The sequence below is a fragment of the Perognathus longimembris genome, chromosome 22 (assembly GCF_023159225.1).
Source record: "Perognathus longimembris pacificus isolate PPM17 chromosome 22, ASM2315922v1, whole genome shotgun sequence".
In the NCBI taxonomy this organism is placed as follows: Eukaryota; Metazoa; Chordata; class Mammalia; order Rodentia; family Heteromyidae; genus Perognathus; species Perognathus longimembris.
Genome location: NC_063182.1, coordinates 4,929,093 through 4,942,669, shown reverse-complemented (window position 1 = coordinate 4,942,669; position 13,577 = coordinate 4,929,093). Strand labels below are relative to the sequence as shown.

General features: G+C 42.9%; 1 non-coding gene across 1 annotated transcript; it reads left to right on the top strand.

Annotated features, from left to right (window-relative positions):
* The first annotated feature begins 12,335 nt into the window (after positions 1-12,335).
* On the top strand, positions 12,336-12,407 carry Trnag-ucc. Its single transcript has one exon. It is a non-coding gene; the product is annotated as a tRNA-Gly (tRNA).
* The last annotated feature ends 1,170 nt before the right edge of the window (positions 12,408-13,577 follow it).

The following is a 13,577-nucleotide window of genomic DNA, read 5'->3' as shown; positions in this document are numbered from 1 at the left end:
TGGAGGTATTCATTTCCATTGGTCTATGGTATTGTTTACTGAAGCTGTATATTTCAGGCATATGTTTGCTTCAGTATGCGTCAATGCTTGCTTTCAAATGTACATAATGATAGTGGTTCTGTGTGTAGACTTAGTTGTCAAAACTTGTCCCGAACTGGCTTTGTTAGATCATAAAAGCCATTAAGATTTCCTCCCACAGCTAAAAACAATTAAAAGAAAAAAATTGTCTTCTCTGGACTTACCTCATTTCTAACCATAACATAAATGGCATGTTCAGTTTATGTATATTTTTGGCTTTGTGCCACTATCCTTGGCATTTCAAAATGATATGAAGAAATAAGACCCTTCAAATACACATGTGTTACATATGCTATGTCTTTATGCAATTGGATCCTATATTTTTGAGAAAGATGCTTAAAACTCTATTGTATATGTTGGCTGTTATGCTTTATATGTGTTTGATAAAAGACTTAATAAAAATTTAACTCATTTTTTTTTAAAGTACTCACTGTCTTGTACTACCTTTTGTGTAAGAACATCTGGAAAGAGTGTTTGAAGAGGACGTAAGAACAGACTCAATGCAGAGGTAGGAAAGCCCATAGGCCAGGACATCTCAGTGATATCCAGATTGTAGCGAGGGTGCAGAGCTCTCCTCGGAAACCCAGATCCTCTCTGAGAGATGGAGCTCATTCTGCAGATGACGATGCTGAAAACAATGACTCGTCAAATAGCTAGCATGTGACAGAAACAGGATTTGAACCCAAATGTGCCTACTTAAACCTTTAGCCACATACTTACCCAAAAGGCTGGAGACAAATTTAGGCAGACTGAGGAACGCTTTCTCCTACACCAAAACATTAAGTAGAATAAATTTGGCTTGAGGCTTAGGTGTTGATCCAAGCACTGGAGAGGCGAAAGGCATCTCAAGCTTCTTCAATAAATGAAGCCTCTGCCTGGGAAATATCCCCATTGTCAGGACACTGGTATTTCACATAGTTTGTCCATGCCACTTTAGTCACAATTTGCTACCTCAGGGGAATTTCTCAAAGTTGCAAACAGCTTCTGAATATGGGAGTAGAAGCAGCGGATTCTTGCTGTCTCTCAGGAATGCCAGGTTGTTAAATGTATCATTTAGAGTCAGAGAGCTAGTTGTAGTTGATAGAAAATATTCACTCCTTGCACAGACACAAATGCCAAGATGCAGAGATGAGTTGAGCATAGACAGAGAGAGAGAGACAGACAGACAGACAGACAGACAGACACAGACACACACACACACACACACACACACACACACACACACACACACTGGGAAAACCACATCCTCAGCTCTTAATCTAAGTCTTGAATAGGCTTGTGCCTGCCTTTATACACCACTATTTGACTTGTTTCCTGTGAATCTCCACTTTCTTTTCAATGAAACTATCTCACCTACAATACCCTTGTTGGTTTCTTTTACAAAGAGAGTTTAACCTTAGAAGGGGGACTTCCTTCAGCCCGGGCTTTAGAAGCAACGAAGTGGAATAATACAAATAGATTGTAATCATAATAATCGAATACACTCCTCAGCACCTACTGAGCTAAGCTCTGTAGGTGAATGACTCATTCACTCCATACAAAAACCCCCAATGAATCAGCCCCACATTGCAGGCGATTAAACTAAGAACAACACCAAGCAACTCAGCCAAGGTACAGCGACTGGGCTAGGTCCCAGTTCTGATGGACGCCCAGTTTGATCACTGGTCTTGCAGCTCCCTGGCTCCCTGTAACTCTGTATTCACTGCCAAGTCTGTTAAGATGGAGGTAGATGTTTTCAATTCTAGTCCAAATTTAGTCATGTGTGTATGGCTAAAGGGAGCGAATAATTATTAGAACCTTTACTTCCTATGACCTTAATTCCAGTAGGGAAATTCTAAGCTACGATTTGCATCTTTGGAGTAACTTAAATATCAGGTTCATAACCTGTCATGCACCTTTCTTCGCCTACTTTATGAGAACATTTTCTCCAGGTTTAAAAAAATAAAAAGATGCGTAAGGAAAGAGGATCTCTGTGAGATAGGGGTGTTGGTTTTTATTAACTGTTCTCTCCTGACAACCAAACATATGCACCTGATGAGTGGTAATGGGTAGTGAATATTGTCTGGTGATTCAGTGAGTGAATGAGATGTTTAATGGAAGTGCAGGGCCAATGGCACACTTGGGTGGAGATGCCTGGCTCACGGACGAGATTGCCGTGGCGTTCTTGATGTCACACGCCTAACGGCTGGGCCTAAATCTGAAGTCTGGTAAGAGCCTCCCCGCTCCCGCTCCATCCAGAACCATCTCCTCCGAAGCCTTCTCAGCCGCTGCCTCCTGTCCACTCTGCTTCCCACACGGAGGATTTACCAGGCTATGTCCCCCTGCGCGCTCCATCACTCGACTTTCTCCACGGTATGCTGATCTAGCACCGGCAGGGCAAGAACTCTGCAGGTGGGATGAGGACGGAAGTGGGCATCCCAAATCCCAACTCTCCCCTATAGGAAGAGAAGAGTAAAAAGACCGTTGATGCTTGTAGCCTCATGCTTTTCTCTCTTCTAGCCGTGGAATGACTGTGGAGAGTAATTAGGACCCATCTCCCACTTCTGAAGAGGGTTCAGGTTCCACCCACAGGTTCCTGTGTTTTATATAGCATTTATCAATCACCAAGGAACCCTTAAGTATGCAGAGAGGAATGGCATTTACAAGTCCACCGACTAGGCTCAGAGTGACAATGGGCAGAGCTTTCAGCGTTGACAGTATTTGGTAGCTTATTGCGGACTGAAGTCCGCATTTGGTTATTGGAGATCCAGTTTTCTCAGCACGGCCCACCCTTGGATGATACTAAATTAAGCCAGTACTGCTTGCTGGCTAGAGCCTTCCTCCTATCCAGGCCCAGATATCAACACACACGAGTGGGAAGGAGAAGCAATGGATGACGTGCTAGGCTCAGCGTTTCTCAGCCTGTAGGCCTTTCCTCGTCTGTTTTGAAGCTGGGTGAATATTGGGCATGGATAAGCTGTCTCTGGGAAAATCTTCTCCACTTAGACTCGGCCAGCTGAAACAAACAGCTCTTTGGATACCAATATGGAAACCTAGATGGAGCCAATTTCTTGGTTACAGCACGCCCATTATGACGGGTCTTACGAGTATAACAGGACTATAAATGACTTGCAGGGAAAAAACTAAATAGATTCAAGCAGGAGCTGGTGGCTCACTCCTGCAATGCTAGCTACTCGCTAGGCTGAGAGCTGAAAATGGTGGGTATTTTGAAGCCAGCCCCAACAGGATGGTCTGAGAGACTCTAATCTCCAATAAACTGCTCAGGAAAAGCGGGGTGTAATGCTGGAGCTCAAGCGGTAGCACACTAGCCTTCAGCAAAAGAAGCTCAGGGACAGCATCCAGGACCTGAGTTCAAGCCCTAGGATGGGCACAAAAAACAAAATGAATTAACGAATTAAGAATGCAACTAATTCAAGGGCACTGTTTGCATTGCTGGTTATTCTCTCCCAGGTGAAAAGGCAAGTCATCTCTAAGGGCACACTACGTACCCTTTTTGTTTGTTTTAATTTCATTTAATTTTGTTGTTACGGTGATGCACAGAGGGACTAGAGTTGCATAAGTCAGGTAATGAGTACATTCCTTGTCAAGCATTGTTGCGTTTTCCCTTGTTTTCCTCCCACCTTCCCTCCCCTCTGATGCCACACCCTCCAATTGTTATTCCCCTTCCCTTCCCCAAATCAGATAAACGGATATACAAGACACGGGGTACCAGAATCAAAAACAGTGATTGCAGGTGATAAACCCCAAAGGGTGGAAAATGAAAGAAAAAAAAACATCATACAGTACATTAAAAACAACAGTGTCAACAACAACAAAAACCCTATCTTGTTTCCATATGATGGAGTTCATCTTGATTAGCATCATTTTATATGGTCATATATAGATAGGTATTGAGCTATTGTGATCCTCCGCTAGGACTACACTAGACATATAGTAATTGTTACAAATGAAGGAAACCTTGGAGTCTATGTTTCTTTGAGTTTGGACCACTTCACTTAATATCTTTTAATATGTTTGTAGCTGACACATATAATTAAACCTATGTCTGGGGTACAATGTTGTGTTTTAATACATGGTAGGTAGTGCATAATGATCAAATCAAGATAATTAGTTTATTCATTACACCGAACATTGACCACTCCTTTGTGATTAGGACATTTAACGTCATCTCTCTTCTTGCTATTTCAAGATCTACACCCCATTGCTGTTAACTATAGCTGTACCACTTGGCTGTAGAAACAACAGTCATTCATTTTTAGTAAACTACAACTTTGTACTTATTGATTACCTTGCTCTTGTCCTTTCCCCTCCCCTCTCCGTACCACTCTCTACTTCCAGGAAAACAACTGTTTTAGATTCTTCAGACAAATGAGACCATACATAGAGTATTTGTATTTCTGTGCCTGGCCTGTTTTACCTAAAACAATGTCCTTCAAGTTCATCCTTGTTAATACAAAACATAGAATTTCTTTTGGTTGTTTTTATTGCTAAAAATTTCGATTTTGTCTTTTCATCATATTTTGTAATCCATTCATCTATTGATGGACACTTGGGTTAATTCCAGATCCTGGCTATTGGGAATAGTGCTGCAATAAACTTAAGAGTGTAGCTATCTCCTGGGCATGATGGTTTCATTTTCTTTGCCTATACACACAGGCTCAGGATAGCTGTTCTATTTCAACTGTTTCAGTAACCTCCATTCTGCTTCCCATGATGACTGTACTAATTTACATTCTTAACAACAGTGTATGAGGTTTCTGTCTGTTTTCTACACATTCTTTTAAGCCTTCCCTCCCTCCTTCTCCCCCCCCACCTTTTGTGCCCCTTTTGTAACCCATGCATGGGCTTGAACTCTGGACCTGGGCACTGTCCCTGAGCTCCTTTTGCTCAACTCTAGCGCTCTACCACCTGAGCCACAGCGTTGCTTCTGGCTTTTTGGGTACTTAATTGAAGATAAGAATCTCAGGGACTTTTCTGCCCAGGCTGGCTTCAAACCTCGATCCTTTGATGTCAGCCTCCTGAGTAGCGAGGATTACGGTCCTGAGCACTGGCTCTGGCCTTCTTCCTTTCATAGTGTAGTATGGACTCCGCAGGTGCCACTACCACTCGATCTACTCCTTTTGCTTCACGTACTTTTCAGATGCCATCTTCTGTATTTCGGCCTGGACCTGATCTGGATCAGAATCCTCCCACTTCTGCCCTCAATATAGCAGGAATTACAGGTGTGTGCTACCATACCTGGCTTGGTTTTTTTTTTTTTTTTTTTTTTTTTTTTTGGCCAGTCCTGGGCCTTGGACTCAGGGCCTGAGCACTGTCCCTGGCTTCTTCCCGCTCAAGGCTAGCACTCTGCCACGTGAGCCACAGCACCGCTTCTGGCCGTTTTTTCTGTATATGTGGTGCTGGGGAATCGAACCTAGGGCCTCGTGTATCCGAGGCAGGCACTCTTGCCACTAGGCTATATCCCCAGCCCCCTGGCTTGGTTTTTGAGATGCGATCTCATTAACATTTTACCTGGGCTGGCCTCAAACTATAATCCCCTGAATCCATCTTCAAAGTAGCTTGGATTATAGGCATTAGCCACTACCTGGCCAACCCTTGCTGTGGTATTTTTGATAAGAGCTATCATAGCTGGAGTGAGTTTTGCATGCATCTCATTGTTTTGATGTGCATTCTCTGTTACTTAGGGATATAGAGTTCTTTTATCTATTTTGTGCCCATATTTTTCTTTTGAGGAGTATCTCTTCAGGTCCTTTACATAGTTAAAACACTGGGCTACATATATATTTCCAGCTATTGGACTTCCAAACAGCTACAATAATAGTAGCAGTAGAAATATGTATAATAATATTTGAATATGGAGCCCTTACGTGTATAGTTTGCCAATATGTTCTCTCATTCTATATGTTGTCTCTGCCTTGTTGGTTGTCTCCTTTGCTAGGGTACCACCAGGTTTTCTTGATAAGAAGTTGAACCTTGACCTCTTCCAGGGCAGAGTACTTATCAGTCACGAGGCTGAAGCAGCGGAAGTTTCCTCTTTGGAAGAGAGAGCTCTGGGGCTGGTACTCCATCTGGACTGAACCTCTTCTTGCCAGCCTCCCGTCTATATTTGTGTCCCCCTTGTTCTCCCCAGCTCCCCATGAATCAAGACAAAGAGCCAGATGTCGATTTAAGAACGATGAACTTTGAAGCTGCTATTCGTAGGACTGACCACAGGAGACACTGGCTCCTTCCTGCAGGCTGAGAAGCAAAGGCCCAGCAGCCCATTGCGGAGTTCTTGGAGCTAATGACTTAACCATCTCCCCTCTACTGGGAGGCAGAGACATGCCTGTCCCCGCCCCACAAGGCTGTGCGGTGGAATCTGTGAGATTATAAGATTTTAAGCACAGTGTAAAGAGACGGATAAAAACTCATGCCTGTCGTTAGAACAGACACTGGCACAGAACAGACATTAATAACTGCTGGGAGACTGTTGGATGGAAGAAAATTATATTACCAGAGATAATTTTAAAATCCTAAGCTTCTGTTACCGTGCAGGGTAGAAGCACTGCTTAGAGAAATGGAAGGAGTGGAGTTGTGCAAAAGAAAGGAAATCAGGCTGTTGAAACACACCAGCAGCTTCTGGATGGCACTAACATGACAGCCGACTGCAAACACCAGCAAGTGCCAGGCTCCCCGGAACGTAATGTGCACATGTAGTTTGTAATTCTCTAACCTAACCAAGCTAAGATTGGAGGTAGAGAAGAAAGCTAAAACTGATTCCCTTTTTGTATTTGAAAATATGAAACACAGAAGGGTTACGGTTATGTAAGTCAGGCAAAGAGTACTGAATTTTTATACCCTAATTGAAACGAAAAGAATGCATATAACCACTCAAAAAAAGAAAAAGACCATGCATAGCACAAAACAGAAAGATCCCCTGAAGTCATATTGGAAATGTCATTGGGAATAATGAGGCCTTAAGCAAAATCATGATTAGCAAATAATTATAATTATAATAATGAGCTCACAAAGCACGTGACACTGATTTGGGGGTTTTGAAGCTGCTTGATTAAAAAACAAACTCTTGGGGATTGTTATTTTCTTACAGGATTGTAGCTATTTCAATAGATGGCTTCTTATAATTTATTCTGGCTCTTATTGATAATTACCGTTGGCTGAGTACTTATTGCTTTAAATTCAAACCCCACAAGCTCTGCAAGACAAGTTGTAACCATTTCCTTTTTCACAAATGAGGAAGAAAACTCAGAGAGGTTGTATGACCAAGGTAACCCAGCTAAGCTGTCCTTCCTGAAGCCCACCGTCTTTGGGTGGGGGTGAATGGCTGTCTTTCCTGACCTAGCCCAGTGGGGCCACCGGGCTCCACGTCTCCGCTGGCCTGCCCTTGCGGTGGCATTTTCCCATGGAGCCCTGTATTGCCACCTGTCTCCTTAGGAAGATTTACTGAAACACACGGTGGCCCCATTTATGTATGTGGTTTGGGGAAAAGGATGTTATTGTTCTCAAGTATGTGCGGTGGCCGAGATGATTCAGGAAACAGGAGGCTTTATCTGTGGCTCTATCCTATTGCCTTTTATATGAAAAAGAAAGGTGAGAAAAAGTCTTGGATAAGCCCATTTGATGTCATAACAGCGTTAGCGAAGTTAGTGGCTGGGAGCTATTAAATGTTTATGTGTCTGGCATTGGGCCAAGCACTTCACATTCAATAGCTTATTTAATTTGCTAATCTGTGGTAAGGTATGATTGCTGCCATAAAGATTCATAGATAAAGACTCAAGAACTTCAGGGGACATGACCAGTGACTCAAAACCCGTAAGTGGCCAAACCAAGATCGGAAGCCAAGACAAGGGGTTGATGGCTTTATAAGCAAGACAGATAACACACAAGTAAGTAAAACAGACCAGGAAGGCAAATGCTAATACAGATGTGTTTTCTAAGATGGCCATTCTATGCCAGTATTTTTAAATTGTACAGGGACAGAGAGACTCAGGCCTTGTGATTTTATTCAAGGGTTGGAATCTGAGTATTTTGGTGTAAAGTCTCCTGATTTTAAAATGTTCTCGTCTATATATCTCAAACTTGTTTCTTTAGCCATTTTGAGGGCCCAATAGATATTCTCGAGAAGTGACTTCCAATCTGGAGCCTGTGCTCTAAGCCTGAGCTTAGATAAGTCAGGTTGCTAGACCCCGAATCCTCAACCTTTGCACACAGTTCAGAGTGGAGGGCCTGACTTGGTGACCAGCCATGTTACAATCCTACTGAGGTATGCCTTAGTCTTCCTGAGTCTATGTTTGCAAGTTTAACAAACTCACTGGGGGAACTTTATTTTATTTATTTTAATTTTATTGTCACGGTGATGTACAGAGGGGTTACAGTTACATACGTAAGGTAGTGAGTACAGTTTTTGTAATGCTTGTGACCCTCTCCCTCATTTTCCTCTCACCTTCCCTCTCCCTCTCTCCCCACCCTTCTTCCCACCTCCCCAGAGTTGTAATTTCCATCATATTGGCTTGTGAGTATCACTGTTGCATTGGTTCGCCCTTTATCCTTTGTCTCACCATTTGGATGTTCCATTGGGAGAATTTTAGTGTTCATTATATGCTTGAGAGCCAACTGACAAGCGTTTTGGAAACCAAACATGAAGGAATAAGGTTGAGATGACAGAGTCGTTGTTAAAAGGAAACATGAACTTTCTAGAAATAAACTAGGTGATGGCCCATTCTGTTAATAATAACTTGTGAGCGATACTGAAACTGCACTAAAAAAGTGCTATGTAATTAGGAAGGACCTAAGCTCTGCTTATCTTGAGGAATATGAGTTCAGAATGATTGTAGGCAAGATCGTACTGAATTACTTTCTAGATTTTTGACTAAATAAATCCACGAACAACTAAATACATATGAAGCAAAAATAAAAGATATAACACATATACAATAAAATATAAATGCAGTGCAATAAAATATAAAAATGTATAGGATATGTATTATAAATCATACATTATAAACTATAAAACTAATTTGTAAATCATTATAAATTACAAGTAAGTAAATACAGCATCTTTCTAATGGAAGAATTCCTGAAGAAGAGAGTTAAAGGGTGGAAATGTGGTTGGGGGGGGCTCTTAGCCATGTGACCATTTGGGTTGTTTGGAGCATGCTAGGGACGTGGCCAACCTTGGCCTATGATTGGCTAGTGATCTCCAGCATGATGTGCTGACAGCGGGAAGGAGAGTGAACTCCCACTGGCCGGTGTGAACGGGAAGCTAGCTGCAAGAGATTCCTGTAGTGACCTGGGATGCCCACAACGGAAGCGTCCACCCTGGGTGCCCTGTGTGTGAATTGGGGGATCGAGGGGGGGGTGGGGGGACTCTTTGTTCTCCTGAGTCCCATTGGCTTATTTCTCTGCTGCTCAGAAAGCAGCTCCGAGCTTCTGGCTCAGTGACAGCGACTCACCAGAGTCAGCTTCCTGTAGAGAGACTCAGATTTTCAGCCCCAGTGCAACCAAGAACAATGCTTACACACACAAGCTGTTAGTAAGACAAAGGCAGAGCTGCTTCAACCTTGAGGGGAAGAAAGAACTCTTTTTTTTAAAAAAAAAAAAAAAGCAAAACAACAAAGAAAAAGTAAATAAATCACGGGCTCAAAATAACCAGTTCTCTTCTATTTGAAGAATTGATGGCATTGGACATTTTTTTTTTTAAGCTTCAAGTTAGACAAAACTTAACAATGGAGCTATGTGGCTTTTTGAGCTCTAGTCCTTTTTATTTTTTTTATTAGATTCCTAAAAGATTAAAGTTGTATTTTAACAGTTTGCTAAAGCTAAAGGCCCTCTGACTTTTCCTCCCATACCCATAAAGTTTTATGAGAAGCTTTATTTTCAATCTCGGTGAAGTAAGAATATTTGTCTTAAACTATGACTGAGAATTTTATTGCTTGTCGGCAACCCAAGAGCTTCCAACTGACCTGCACACTTTAGCCTGAATTTCTCGGTTTCCTGAAAGGCAGCCCATTGGCCCAGCTCCTGGGCGGCTCCTTCCACATTGCCTCCTCTTTCCCCCTTTCCTGGCTGTTGCTGACTCCTCCGATTCTCTGTTCTTCACGTACTGAGAGCTGGAGTGAGTGTCTGCAGAATTTGCTTGTCTGTTAGCTCTTCTCGGTGCTCTTTTATTACGACTTCTCCTTCCCATTTGGTAATCCATCCAAGGGATTTTAGGTAAAACCCTTCATCAGTTGGAGGTGGACACATCACCCAAGCCAAGCAATCAGATTCCTATGCTCAGGCCCCAGGGGCGGGTCCGGGAGGGGCACTGGCGGCCCTTCCGTGAAGACGATGAGGCCCAGGGAGAAGATTTCACTCTGCCTGGAGTCACTAGATTTGAAACATCCATATTTGCTGGAGGAAAAGTCTCACTTATTGTATTGGAAACTCTGTCTGGGAGAAGAGTAGGTGGCTTGCTGTGGCCATGTTCACTGGGCTGTAAGTAGACCCAAAATGAATAGGGAAACCTGAAAGCCTTTGAAATCTTGAAACAGCTACCTCTGAAGGCAGCCTTTCATCTTAGCCTTAGCAAAATATATTTTTGATGGAAGGTAGTCTGAGTTGAGTTTCTGTTATTCACCATGAGAAGGGCCCTCGTTCCTTTGATTGCTTTGAAGAATTTAACCGTCTAGTGAGAAAATACCCACTTGTAGAGGGAGGTGTCCTATGGCATGGGATGGGAGCTTTAAACGCAGGTGGTCATTCCTGGTAATGGAGGGGAGTGAGGAGAGCAGCCGCTGGGTAGAGGTGGAATTGGAGGATCACCAGGAGGAAGTAGGTAGAAGGTAAGCAGGCTCCAGTTACAAGGGGCAGTGATATGTCCAAGTACTGGAGAGTAATCCAGTGTGGAAAAGTATATGAGCGCATGCCTAGATTGGGTATTAGCAGGTTGGAATCAGACTTACTGACTCTCGAAATTTCCTTAAGAAAGGAAGCTACATTCCACGGGCAGTGGGCAGGGTGATATTGTTCCTAACGGGATTAATATGATTAGATCTGTATTTTAGGATGTGAACGTTCACTTTGTCCCAGGGCTTGGATGTTGGTTCCTCACTGGGGAAAGAGGGCTTCCTTGCCTTCCTTGATTAATCTCCTCACTTCCTTTATTTCTCTCCTGGCATCTCGGAGGTCCGAAATCTGGGCAATGAATTTCTGAAACCCTACAGAGACCAAATGGGGGTAGCGTTAGTGAAGGCAGCACACACTGGCCATCAGGCCGCCCAAGGGCCCTGGCGTCCACAGGGTGATTTTGGACACATTGTTGATACCTCCCCCCCATCCCCCCCGAACCCCTATTTGAAGCAGATGCATCCCAACTGGTGTTGGTGAGGATGATCAACGTTGCTTGCTAAGACTATAGAGTTGCCCCGTTTCCAGAGCATTGCTTGAATGCCTGCCCTGCCTGTGGCCAACGGCTGAGTGACAAGGGGTACAGATGCCAAGCCCTCTCGCCTCTAAAACGTTCCACCTGTGGTCTTAGTCATGTGACAGAAGCCTAATAGGATTTGCTGCAGCTCCACCTTCTCAGTAAACATCTTCCTGAGAAGGAAACGCATTGGAGCCTGCTTGTATGGAACTGGACTTAGTGATGATTGACTTTGCTTGTTTAAAAACAAAAAAAAGGTATTTCTGTAATGACGTACTGTTAATGTAAATAATAGTTAAATAAGAATGAGTTTATAGTTCAAGGAAATCAAATTTAATAGACAATAATAGAAAAATGCTCGAGACAGAGTCTGTCATATAAAAAGTCCTTAATATGAATTTGGTTGCTATCGGTGTTGTTTCTAATAACATTATTTCAAATACTTCATGAATCCCTTCTTCCCGCTCTGACTGTCATTGCTCTAGTCTGGACTTTCCTCATTCTTCATTCGGGGAATAATCTTGGGCTCCTTGAGGGAACTTCCCCTTCCCCTTTTCCTTCCTCCAAATATTTAAATGTTTATTGTGCAACAGGCACTGTTCTGGGATGAATCCAGGGAAGTTACCTAGTCCAGACTCCATTCGCTCATGGTAATATAAGGCTACTGTAAATCTACCACTGAGTAGGGATAGTGTTAAGTTAAAAATGTACACAAAGAACTTTCTTTTTTTAATCCATCCCTATTCTAGGTCTGAAATGGAGAGCAGAATTCACAGAGGGCTCTGATGTACTGGTGGTAGAGTCCAAGTGACAGATAGATCATTTCTGTCATTAAAAACCCCGAGCTTCACCATCAGCGTTGGTGGTATAGTGGTGAGCATAGCTGCCTTCCAAGCAGTTGACCCGGGTTCGATTCCCGGCCAACGCACCTCTTTGGGGCTGGGAATATGGCCTAGTGGCAAGAGTGCTTGCCTCCTACACACGAAGCTCTCAGTTCGATTCCCCAGCAACACATATATGGAAAATGGCCAGAAGGGGCGCTGTGGCTCAAGTGGCAGAGTGCTAGCCTTGAGCGGGAAGAAGACAGGGACGGTGCTCAGGCCCTGAGTCCAAGGCCCAGGACTGGCCAAAAAAACCCAAAAAACCCGAGCTTCACTACCAATGATCTCCCTGTTTATCCCAGTAAGCACACCGTGTTCCCTTCATATGTTACTCAAATGTTAAAGCTGCAACATCAACCCTGGAAAACCATGAGCTGATCGATAGGACTGTGCTATGAATTTCCCACAAGGAGTCACCTGAACAGGTTGCTGATCTTCTCTATGTAAAAACAAACAAAACTTCTCATCTACCCTGGCAGTAGGCCCCGCTACCTATGAGCAAGTGACCGCTAAGGAAAGCGCTTGTGCTGAATTCGAGATCGTGGAGGAACTGAGGACTAAAGCAGATTTTGAACCCAGTTATGTAAGCAGTTCTTTCGGTTTCCTTGATCTTTGGAAGGGGAACAAAGTTTTTTTTTTTTTCTTTCATCCTGCCTCTTCTAGTTTAAGTTCAGGGATTTCACATCTATCTAGGCTCCTTTTGAGGTTGCTATCCTTAAATAAAATAGTGTAAAGCCAAAAGAAATGTAGATGCAGGATTTCTTCTGGATTCCATCAGAAGCAGGCTGGCTGCTTGGTGAGTTTGCTGTGTGAGAATGCAGTCAGACCTAGTGTCCCAGTGCAGAGACACTTGGATGATAGATGGGTTCACATGCATGCACACACACACACACACACACACACACACACACCACAGGTGCACAAGTGTGGTAACTTATCCTGAATCACTTCATACTTTGATTTTTTTTTTCTAATTTAAGTTTAATCTTCTTTCTTTATCAGAAAGAGCTGTACAGGAGTTTGGCTTAGATGAAATGCTAATTTATTTTTCTGTTAAAGACAAGGTAGTAAATTAAATTTTATTTATTTCTAAGTGTGAATGTTGACAATGATTGACTAAAACCGTACATATTCCTTTTGATTTCTGCAATCCTATTTAAATGCTGTGTATTTATCCCAGCTATTGTCGATATTTTGATAGGTTTTTTAAAACCCAT